Source organism: Anomaloglossus baeobatrachus, chromosome 1, assembly GCF_048569485.1.
Source record: "Anomaloglossus baeobatrachus isolate aAnoBae1 chromosome 1, aAnoBae1.hap1, whole genome shotgun sequence".
In the NCBI taxonomy this organism is placed as follows: domain Eukaryota; kingdom Metazoa; phylum Chordata; class Amphibia; order Anura; family Aromobatidae; genus Anomaloglossus; species Anomaloglossus baeobatrachus.
The window spans coordinates 64544860-64557359 of record NC_134353.1 but is presented as its reverse complement, the minus strand read 5'-3'; the positions used below and the strand labels follow the sequence as shown (position 1 = coordinate 64557359).

The following is a 12500-nucleotide window of genomic DNA, read 5'->3' as shown; positions in this document are numbered from 1 at the left end:
ACAGTCCGCTCAACTCTAGTACAGACTTGACTCCGCTTGCCCTCATGAGATCGCTCACCTCTTCTATTTGGACTGGATTTTAATATTCGGATTATTCTTCAATGTGTTTTCACAATAAGTACACCAGCCTCATTGGGTCTGTGAGATCTATTGAATAATGTCTGACGTTTGTATTGTGAAATTTTGTTCCAAAAATAGCAAAATGATTGTAACAATTTCCCTTTAAGGTGTGGGGTCCTGGGAGACACTGATTTTGGACTCTTAATATCCTTTTTTCCGCACCACTTCAGAAGTGCCTCGGGCAATCATTTTTAATGCCGCCAAATTCATCACTAATTATCTCAAATGACAGAAATTGAGATAAATTAAGTTTGAAATCCAAGATTCGGCATGGCAGCGTGGCAGGATAGCCGCAGTCCGGGGGCTGCCCTCATTTCCACCCGACAAGCCGCTGTGTAAAATATTCAGCAATGCAGCATAAATTATCCGCGATGATGTGCAGTACAATGGCGTCCTGTATGGCTCGCGCTCGCACTCGGGATTTGCACTTCTGTCAATTTATGAATGATTTATGCGCGGCTACAATAGACTCTTCACAACCCTCAGAGGTGATGCAATGTGAATGGAACGGGTCGGAGTGTTGTTTGGTTTCCTGTGAGTGGGATAAGTCGTGTTTCCTGCGGCCTGTGACGGCTCTGATCCGTACAGACGTCTGCGCAGCATCAGGGAAAGTTGTAACATGCCAAATAAATACCGAGAATAGTTCACCAAATACACCCGTATCTGGGGGTGCAGCAAAACCTATCCAGGGGGTCAATGTCTCAGGGTGGAAAAGTAAAAACTGCTTCATTGGTTTGTTAAAATAAACAAAAAACATGTTTAATTTTATCGTCCCATGCTGTAATGATTTCTTTTGAAATTTGAATGGCAGGAGAAGCTAGCTACTTCCTCCCTCACCTTCCCAGGCCGACAGCTGTATATAGACTTTTATTATCTGAATGGCAGGAGAAGCTAGCTACTTCCTCCCTCACCTTCCCAGGCCGACAGCTGTATATAGACTTTTATTATCTGAATGGCAGGAGAAGCTAGCTACTTCCTCCCTCACCTTCCCGGGCCAACAGCTGTATATAGACTTTTATTATCTGAATGGCAGGAGAAGCTAGCTACTTCCTCCCTCACCTTCCCAGGCCAACAGCTGTATATAGACTTTTATTATCTGAATGGCAGGAGAAGCTAGCTACTTCCTCCCTCACCTTCCCAGGCCAACAGCTGTATATAGACTTTTATTATCTGAATGGCAGGAGAAGCTAGCTACTTCCTCCCTCACCTTCCCAGGCCGACAACTGTACAGACTTCTGTTCTTATCTGAATAGCAGGAGAAGCGAGCTACTTCCTCCCTCACCATCCCAGGCCGACAGCTGTATATAGACTTTTATTATCTGAATGGCAGGAGAAGCTAGCTACTTCCTCCTCACCTTCCAGGCCGACAGCTGTATATAGACTTTTATTATCTGAATGGCAGGAGAAGCTAGCTACTTCCTCCCTCACCTTCCCGGGCCGACAGCTGTATATAGACTTTTATTATCTGAATGGCAGGAGAAGCTAGCTACTTCCTCCCTCACCTTCCCGGGCCAACAGCTGTATATAGACTTTTATTATCTGAATGGCAGGAGAAGCTAGCTACTTCCTCCCTCACCTTCCCAGACCGACAGCTGTATATAGACTTTTATTATCTGAATGGCAGGAGAAGCTAGCTACTTCCTCCCTCACCATCCCCAGGGCCGACAGCTGTATATAGACTTTTATTATCTGAATGGCAGGAGAAGCTAGCTTACTTCCTCCCTCACCTTCCCAGGCCGACAGCTGTATATAGACTTTTATTATCTGAATGGCAGGAGAAGCTAGCTTACTTCCTCCCTCACCTTCCCAGGCCGACAGCTGTATATAGACTTTTATTATCTGAATGGCAGAGAAGCTAGCTTACTTCCTCCCTCACCTTCCCAGGCCGACAGCTGTATATAGACTTTTATTATCTGAATGGCAGGAGAAGCTAGCTACTTCCTCCCTCACCTTCCCAGGCCGACAGCTGTATATAGACTTTTATTATCTGAATGGCAGGAGAAGCTAGCTACTTCCTCCCTCACCTTCCAGGCCGACAGCTGTATATAGACTTTTATTATCTGAATGGCAGGAGAAGCTAGCTTACTTCCTCCCTCACCTTCCCAGGCCGACAGCTGTATATAGACTTTTATTATCTGAATGGCAGGAGAAGCTAGCTACTTCCTCCCTCACCTTCCCAGGCCGACAGCTGTATATAGACTTTTATTATCTGAATGGCAGGAGAAGCTAGCTTACTTCCTCCCTCACCTTCCCAGGCCGACAGCTGTATATAGACTTTTATTATCTGAATGGCAGGAGAAGCTAGCTTACTTCCTCCTCACCTTCCCAGGCCGACAGCTGTATATAGACTTTTATTATCTGAATGGCAGGAGAAGCTAGCTTACTTCCTCCCTCACCTTCCCAGGCCGACAGCTGTATATAGACTTTTAATATCTGAATGGCAGGAGAAGCTAGCTTACTTCCTCCCCTCACCTTCCCAGGCCGACAGCTGTATATAGACTTTTATTATCTGAATGGCAGGAGAAGCTAGCTTACTTCCTCCTCACCTTCCCAGGCCGACAGCTGGATATAGACTTTTATTATCTGAATGGCAGGAGAAGCTAGCTTACTTCCTCCCTCACCTTCCCAGGCCGACAGCTGTATATAGACTTTTATTATCTGAATGGCAGGAGAAGCTAGCTTACTTCCTCCCTCACCTTCCCAGGCCGACAGCTGTATATAGACTTTTATTATCTGAATGGCAGGAGAAGCTAGCTTACTTCCTCCCTCACCTTCCCAGGCCGACAGCTGTATATAGACTTTTATTATCTGAAATGGCAGGAGAAGCTAGCTACTTCCTCCCTCACCTTCCCAGGCTGACAGCTGTATATAGACTTTTATTATCTGAATGGCAGGAGAAGCTAGCTTACTTCCTCCCTCACCATCCCAGGCTGACAGCTGTATATAGACTTTTATTATCTGAATGGCAGGAGAAGCTAGCTTACTTCCTCCCTCACCTTCCCAGGCCGACAGCTGTATATAGACTTTTATTATCTGAATGGCAGGAGAAGCTAGCTACTTCCTCCCTCACCTTCCCAGGCCGACAGCTGTATATAGACTTTTATTATCTGAATGGCAGGAGAAGCTAGCTACTTCCTCCCTCACCTTCCCAGGCCGGACAGCTGTATATAGACTTTTATTATCTGAATGGCAGGAGAAGCTAGCTTACTTCCTCCCTCACCTTCCCAGGCCGACAGCTGTATATAAACTTTATTATCTGAATGGCAGGAGAAGCTAGCTTACTTCCTCCCTCACCTTCCCAGGCCGACAGCTGTATATAGACTTTTATTATCTGAATGGCAGGAGAAGCTAGCTTACTTCCTCCCTCACCATCCCAGGCCGACAGCTGTATATAGACTTTTATTATCTGAATGGCAGGAGAAGCTAGCTTACTTCCTCCCTCACCATCCCAGGCTCGCAGGTTGATGCCTATATGTATTTTTATTGAAATCCGAATGGAGATAAAGCTAGCTACTTCCTCTTACCATCCAAAGCTGTCAGTTTATTGGTTTCTATCAAAATTCAAATGGAAGGTGAATCTAGTTACTCTCCTCTTGCGGTATCCAAGTGACCCCTATATGGATTTATATTGAAATCAGAATGATAGATGGGGTTTACCCTTAAAATTAAAAATTTGGCACCAAAGTGTGCTTGGTTTTCTTGGACGACTTGCTCTGACCTGCAAGCGTTAGGACTGTATGCCAGATCTTTATTTGCAGGTGACACATCGGGTCTTGCCGGGTTATTATTCTGTGACTATTTTCTGTTCCTAGAAGGCTCCTATGATTCTTTGTTATCTGATGGCCTTTGCGGGATCAGTTGATCTCCAGGGTGGTAATTTATGTTTTATCACATTGCTGAGACACATTTATGAAATTCTTTTTATTGTTTTGCAGTTGATTTATCCAGATTTTTTATTTTCAGGACGATCTTGAGCCTTTTTTTTTTTTTATGTCTCCCTAGATTTCTTAGAAATAATTACACCTTTTATATATGATCCTCGCAGCTGATGTCTATAAAAGGAAAGGTTTTGTCTGCATAGGATGCATAGCACACGCAATGTCATCTGCCTATATCCTGCTTTATTGTGCAGCTAGAAAATCAACATATATTCAGTACAGACCAAAAGTTTGGACACACCTTATTCAAAAATGTTTCTTTATTTTCATGGACTCTGAAAATTGTAGATTCACATTGAAGGCATCAAAACTATGAATTAACACATGTGGAATGAAATACTTAACAAAAAAGTGTGAAAAAACTGAAAATATGTCTTATATTCTCTGTTCTTCAAAGTAGCCACCTTTTGCTTTGATTACTGCTTTGCACACTCTTGGCATTCTCTTGATGAGCTTCAAGAGGTAGTCACCGGAAATGGTTTTCCAACAGTCTTGAAGGAGTTCCCAGAGATGCTTAGCACTTGTTGGCCCTTTTGCCTTCACTCTGCGATCCAGCTCACACCCCAAACCATCTCGATTGGGTTCAGGTCTGGTGACTGTGGAGGCCAGGTTATCTGGCGTACCACCGCATCACTCTCCTTCTTAGTCAAATAGCCCTTACACAGCCTGGAGGTGTGTTTGGGGTCATTGTCCTGTTGAAAATAAATGATGGTGCAACTAAACGCAAACCGGATGGAATAGCACGCCGCTGCAAGATAAATCCCCAACAGTGTCACCAGCAAACCACCCCCCACACCATCACACCTCCTCCTCCATGCTTCATGGTTGGAACCAGGCATGTAGCGTCCATCCGTTCACCTTTTCTGCGTCGCACAAAGGCACGGTGGTTGGATCCAAAGATCTCAAATTTGGACTCATCAGACCGAAGCACAGATTTCCACTGCTCTAATGTCCATTCCTTGTGTTCTTTAGCCAAAACAAGTCTCTTCTGCTTGTTGCCTGTCCTTAGCAGCGGTTTCCTAGCAGCTATTTTACCATGAAGGCCTGCTGCACAAAGTCTCCTCTTAACAGTTGCTCTAGAGATGTGTCTGCGGCTAGAACTCTGTGTGGCATTGACCTGGTCTCTTATCTGAGCTGCTGTTAACCTGCGATTTCTGAGGCTGGTGACTCAGATAAACTTATCCTCCGCAGCAGAGGTGGACTCTTGGGCTTCCTTTCCTGGGGCGGTCCTCATGTGAGCCAGTTTCTTTGTAGCGTTTGATGGTTGTTGCCACTGCACTTGGGGACAGTTTCAAAGTTTTCCCAATTTTTCGGACTGACCTGACTTCATTTCTTAAAGTAATGATGACCACGTCGTTTTTCTTTACTTAGCTGCTTTTTTCTGCCATAATCCAAATTCTAACAGTCTATTCAGTAGGACTATCAGCTGTGTATCCACCAGACTTCTGCACAACAAAACTGATGGTCCCAACCCCATTTATAAGGCAAGAAATCCCACTTATTAAACCTGACAGGGCACACCTGTGAAGTGAAAAACCATTTCCAGTGACAACTTCTTGAAGCTCATCAAGAGAATGCCAAGACCTTGCAAAGCAGTAATCAAAGCAAAAGGTGGCTACTTTGAAGAACCTAGAATATAAGACATATTTTCAGTTGTTCACACTTTCTTGTTAAGTATTTCATTCCACATGTGCTAATTCATAGTTTTGATGCCTTCAATGTGAAGCTACAATTTTCAGTCATGAAAATTAAAGAAAACTCTTTGAGAAGGTGTGTCCAAACTTTTGGTCGTGTGTGTGTGTGTGTGTGTGTTTGTGTGTGTATATATATATCGATATTGTGCTCTCATCAAACAGATCTATATAGATAGTAGCTATAGAAAATGTCAGGGGGTAGAGCTAAAACCTAGACATTGTGCGCCTCTAATAATGCCAGCCACAGCCGGCTGTGGAGCATATAGATCAGGGGTCTCCAGCCTGTGGCTTGCGGACCCATGATGTGAGCACCAATAATAGAGCTGCTTATACGGTAGAGCATCTGTATAGAGCCCCACCATGGAGCATCTAGATAACAGAGACGGTTGTGGAATATCTAGATAATAGAGCTGGACATGGAACATCTGTAATGGAGCCGGCTCTAGAGCCTCTAATAGAGCCGGCCGTGGAGTCTCTAATAGAGCCGGCCGTGGAGCCTCTAATAGAGCCGGCCGTGGAGCCTCTAATAGAGCCGGCCGTGGAGCCTCTAATAGAGCCGGCCGTGGAGTTTCTAATAGAGCCGGCCGTGGAACCTCTAATAGAGCCGGCCGTGGAGCCTCTAATAGAGCCGGCCGTGGAGCCTCTAATAGAGCCGGCCGTGGAGCCTCTAATAGAGCCGGCCGTGGAGCCTCTAATAGAGCCGGCCGTGGAGTTTCTAATAGAGCCGGCCGTGGAACCTCTAATAGAGCCGGCCGTGGAGCCTCTAATAGAGCCAACCGTGGAGCCTCTAATAGAGCCGGCTCTAGAGCCTCTAATAGAGCCGGCCGTGGAGCCTCTAATAGAGCCGGCCGTGGAGCCTCTAATAGAGCTGGCCGTGGAGCCTCTAATAGAGCCGGCCGTGGAGCCTCTAATAGAGCCGGCCGTGGAGCCTCTAATAGAGCCGGCCGTGGAGCCTCTTGATAATAGAGCTGGAGCCCTCTAATAGAGCCGGCCGTGGAGCCTCTAATAGAGCCGGCCGTGGAGCCTCTAATAGAGCCGGCCGTGGAGCCTCTAATAGAGCCGGCCGTGGAGCCTCTTGATAATAGAGCTGGGAGCCTCTAGCGGGCAAAGGAGCATCTCTTATAGAGCCAGCCATTTAGAATCTAAAATAGAGCCGGCCATGGAGCCTCTATAGAGCTGGTCGTGGAGCCTCTACATAATAGTCGGCCTTGGAGAACCTGAAATAGAACTGGCCATAGAGCGTCTATAATAATGGAACCAGCCGTGTAGTGTAACCTTAATAAAGCTGGTGAAGCACCCACAATAATGAGTCTGGGTAAAGCTTCTATAATAAGGTGGGAAGCTGTAATAGTTGGGTGTGTAATAGAGCCAGTCGTGGAGCATCTACGCTTCATGGCAATAATTGGCCATGAAGGATCTAGATAACGGAGCCAGCTGGCGAGAAACCTGTAGAGCCTCTATAATAATGAGCCGGCCGTGGAGCATCTGTTGTAGAGCTGGCTGTGGAACAATTCTGGCAGCCACCCATTAGGGGGATCATAATAGCATATGTAGTACCCACAGGGCAAGGGATTAAATGTTTACTCGTCGCTGGGCCTGGTGATGTCTGGTCGGGGGATGTCACGGGTGGCCCTGCCGGCTTCATGGCCCCGAGGCGTACAATAAAAGGAAAGGGGGAAATGATGATGGAGGTTGTCTCGTGAAGCCATCTGCGGTACGCAGCCTGGGATTAGCCGCCGCTGCTGTCTCTGTCCCTCCGAGGCCGATGGTTGTAGCAGCTAAGCTGTTTCTGCTCACCACAGGTGGAGCAGGACCCGGTGAGGATGATGAGGGGAGTAGTGATGGCTGTCGTCGAAGCGCGGGCTGATGTGCTGGTAAGGACAGGCGGACTCCGTCTCTGTGGTTTTCCGTTTTTTTTTTTACTTACAGTTCCAGTTTGCCCGGGAGATACCGGTCACCGCCGAGAGGGGCCCCAGTCGATCCCGAATCCGTTGGGAGGTCAGAACCGGTACAGTAGACTGTGGGTCCTTCCTCCTCGTGCCTTTAGAGGTGGATCCCCGTGGCCAGAAATTACTTGGGGACCCTGGTTCTTGAAAAGTGAATTCCTGTCCCGTATGAAGGTGCTGCGGGTCCATGGTGGGGCCTGACTTAGATCACGACCCCGGACCCTATGTAGCACTGTGCTCCGGGAACTGTGGTGGCCAGAGGGACATACAATCCCCTTGGCTTGCAGATTTTGGTGATACAACTTTAAGTATGTTCCACCCTAGGATTCTGCACCCTGCACTGCGCCAGTCCAGAGGGAGCAATGAAGCTCTCCCCTCGGCGACCGTTTTAACTCCTGTGACCCACCAGAGCCGTCAGTCAACCGTCTGCTCCCTTCCTCTCCTACTGGAGAACTCTAGAACTGTTGTGTTGGCTCCCTACTCCCCCTGGTGGCTGCTCCTCCCCCGGTTCCCTGTCACTAGTGGGAGGCAGCCCCCCATGATTGGTGACTACCTTAAGACCCAACCCTAGCCCGGTCCCCATTGGGGAGGGGCTACCTATTGGTGTGTGCGTTTGTGTGTTTGTGGAACCAGTACCGTCCTCCTCTGGATCCAGGATGAGTACAGCACCTTAAGTGAGGTGCAGTACCCTGTGGCGAATGAAGCCTCAGGGGGCGCCACACATACAGCATTCAGATATGTTAAAGGGAACTGATAGATTTTTTTTTATACATAAGGAAGTAGTGTTATGGTTATATAGGTGCTTGTTCCCAAGTAAAAATATACTTTATGTTCAGATTCGATCTACTGGTGTTGAGAAACTTAGTGTAGACGCTATATGCATGCAAATCAAGATTGAAGTACCTTGGGGGCGGGTGCATGAACTTGCACTGCTCCATGCACGCCCTTGGTGCATTCTCTGCCTGATTTGCATATTACATTTATGCTAGATTTCTCATTATAGGCACAAGTGCCCATACAACCATATACTTCATTATGTAATATGTGCTGACAGCTTCCCTTTAAGTATAAATCTCTCTGAAGCGAACACCCACAAAATTGTATTATTTTTAAGAGGACCCATTACCTCTCCTGACATGTCTGTGTTAGTTAATATCTGACATTCTCACACATTAGCATATTTTCCTAGTACTCTGTTAATTTCATCATTTCCAGGAGGAATAACAAGAGAAACAACACAACAATTTATAATCGGTGTTTTCCCTCGTGATCACTCTCTCGTGTCCTCCGAGGAGACATTTCTATGGCTCCTGTCCTCCGGTCAGTCTGTAAGGTGATATATGACCGTCTCGGTCTCAGACGGCAGTGTTGTTGTATGTACTGAGTACACCTCCTCGTGTAACCTACTCTAGTGTTTGTTTCTGTCCTGAAGTCATGTTATGTATTTGTGTGCACAGTGTCAGGTGGCTGCCACGTCATAGTGACACGGTGTTGACGGTCTCGGTGTGCTTTTTTTTTTATGTTGGATACACTGCTCAGGTCACAATATCCTCTGGTATTGCCATACTCTCATTGGGAGAGGAGGGGTGTCTCCTAATATAAAATATTTTTAAAATCTACCATATGGTTCCAGAAATATGGGCTCAGGGTGCCGATGTAGGCTCTAGTCCCACTTGGGGTCCAGGAAATCAGGGTGCAGATGTAGCTTCTAGTCCCTTTTGGGATCTAGTAGATCATGTTGCAGGTGTAGGGTCTAGTCTCATTTGGCATCCAGAGCTGAGTGTGCAGATGTAGGGTCTAGTTCCATTTGGGATCCTGGACATGAGGGTTCAGATATAGGGTTTAGTCCCATTTGAGATGTGAAGCTCAGGGTACAGATGCAGGTCTAGTCACTTTTGAGATAAGGAGGTCAGGGTGCAGATGTACTGTCTAGTCTCATTTGGGACCTGAAGATCATGATGCTCATATGGTGTCCCATCTTTGGTCAGGAGATCATGGTGCTTATACAGTGTCTAGTACCTTCTTTGGTAAAGGAGAGCATGGTGCTCATTCAGTGTCTAGTACCTTCTTTGGTCAGAAGATCATGGTGCTCATACAGTGTCTAGTCTGTTTTTGGTCAGGAGATCATGGTGCTTACAGTTTCCAGTTCCATCTTTGCTCAGAAGTTCATGGTGCTCATACAGTGTCTAGTCCCTTCTTTGGTCAAGACATCATGATGCTCATTTAGTGTCTAGTACCATCTGTGGTCAGGAAATCGTGGTGCTCATATAATGTCTAGTCCCATCTTTGGTCAGGAGATTGTGGCGCTCATACAGTGACTAGTCCCATCTTTGGTCAGGAGATCATGGTGCTCATACAGTGTCTAGTCCCATCTTTGGTCAGGAGATTGTGGTGCTCATACAGTGTCTAGTCCCATCTTTGGTCAGGAGATCATGGTGCTCATACAGTGTCTAGTCCCATATTTGGTTAGGAGATCGTGGTGCTCATACAGTGTCTAGTCCCATCTTTGGTCAGGAGATTGTGGTGCTCATACAGTGTCTAGTCCCATCTTTGGTCAGGAGATTGTGGTGCTCACGCAGTGTCTAGTCCCATCTTTGGTCAGGAGATTGTGGTGCTCATGCAGTGTCTAGTCCCATCTTTGGTCAGGAGATTGTGGTGCTCATACAGTGTCTAGTCCCATCTTTGGTCAGGAGATCGTGGTGCTCATACAGTGTCTAGTCCCATCTTTGGTCAGGAGATCGTGGTGCTCATACAGTGTCTAGTCCCATCTTTGGTCAGGAGATTGTGGTGCTCATGCAGTGTCTAGTCCCATCTTTGGTCAGGAGATTGTGGTGCTCATGCAGTGTCTAGTCCCATCTTTGGTCAGGAGATTGTGGTGCTCATGCAGTGTCTAGTCCCATCTTTGGTCAGGAGATTGTGGTGCTCATACAGTGTCTAGTCCCATCTTTGGTCAGGAGATTGTGGTGCTCATACAGTGTCTAGTCCCATCTTTGGTCAGAGATTGTGGTGCTCATACAGTGTCTAGTCCCATCTTTGGTCAGGAGATCGTGGTGCTCATACAGTGTCTAGTCCCATCTTTGGTCAGGAGATCGTGGTGCTCACACAGTGTCTAGTCCCATCTTTGGTCAGAGATTGTGGTGGTCATACAGTGTCTAGTCCCATCTTTGGTCAGAGATTGTGGTGGTCATACAGTGTCTAGTCCCATCTTTGGTCAGAGATTGTGGTGGTCATACAGTGTCTAGTCCCATCTTTGGTCAGGAGATCGTAGTGCTCATACAGTGTCTAGTCCCATCTTTGCTCAGGACAGTCCCATAATCATAAAAATGGGTTCCCATTGTGACTATAGCAGTATGAGGTGCTCGCAGTCCTCCTTAAAATCTGATTGATGTTTCTGCAGCTCCGAATTTCCAGCCTTAAACCCCCCCCCCCCTTCCTTCCCATGTAAGTTGAGGTCAGTGAATCTCTCTTCTGTCCCCGGCAGTGAGAACAGCCAGCTCTGGCAGCCCTGATTTTATTACTAGAATGAGTGGCGATAGATGGAAGGTGGATTGTTTCTGTGGACGTAAATCACGTTTATCGCCGTGTTGTGGCAGCCCGGCTGAGCTACAAATAAATAAAGCCATGCTTTACAAAAAAAAAAAGCGCATCATGCTAAATATTTTTTTTGGTGAGAGAGCACAGAAAATCGAAGCTCGTGATCCATTGTGCGGGGTCTCTCCACCGAGACTAATGAGTGGAGGTTCACAAGGACGCAGGGGCTAGATAGAGATGGGGTACAATGATTCATTTTTGCCCTTTTTGTTCCATATCATTAAATGTAATTAAAATCATAATTTTTAAGCTTTTTTTTTTTTTTTTTTTATTAATTTGCTATTTCCTGCAAGTACTTTGGGTGATATGAAGTCTTTGGGCCTTTTCACGTGACATTGATCCACAATTCAATGGACAAATGTTTGATTTTGATCCTATTTGTGGATTAAACTCGCCCCAAGTGAATGGGTCCATGAAAATCAATCAACGAAAAAAAACTCCAAAAACCTCCATTCTGACAAATGTGAAATGAAAGGGAACGGAGCAAAAATAATAGTACAACGGAAATAATTATTTGCTGTCATATCCTGGAAGCAAGTTTGCACAATGCCTACGACATGCATGCGGCTGCAGAGAGGCACAGTCTGTCGCCTCTCCTGTGCCTTACTCTTGTATTGGTGTCTTTCCAACAATCTACTCACAATTTGTATCTATATACTATACTAGCTGTAGTACCCGGGCGTTGTCCGGGATAGTAACTCTTTTTCTGTCTCTGTCTCTCTCTGTCTGTGTCTTTCCTTGTCTGTCTCTGTGTGTCTGTATCAGTCTCTTTGTCTCCCTCTATCTTTGTGTCTCTGTGTCTGTCTGTCTCTATCTGTGTCTGTCTGTCTCTATCTCTGTGTGTGTATGTCTGTCTCTGTCTGTGTTTGTCCCTCTCTCTGTCTCTTTCCCCATCTGTCTCTTTCCCCATCTGTCTCTTTCCCCATCTGTCTCTTTCCCCATCTGTCTCTTTCCCCATCTGTCTCTTTCCCCATCTGTCTCTTTCCCCATCTGTCTCTTTCCCCATCTGTCTCTTTCCGGCTTTTTTTTTGTATCTGTCTCTGTGTGTGTCTGTTTGTCTCTTTCCCTGTATGCCTCTTTCTCTGTCTGTGCCTGTCTGTCTCTCAATCTGCGTCTGTCTGTGTCTGTCTCCCCACCGACATCATATTACCTTACACATAAGCTTCTTATACTATGAATGTCCTTTATTCCTATAGCAAACAATCACAGCT

The 12500-nt window shown here is 46.3% G+C and overlaps 1 protein-coding gene across 5 annotated transcripts in view; it reads left to right on the top strand.

Annotated features, from left to right (window-relative positions):
* The window catches only part of ZFYVE28 (zinc finger FYVE-type containing 28), a 249508-nt gene that overhangs the window by 110560 nt on the left and 126448 nt on the right, over positions 1-12500 (top strand). The window lies entirely within an intron of this gene.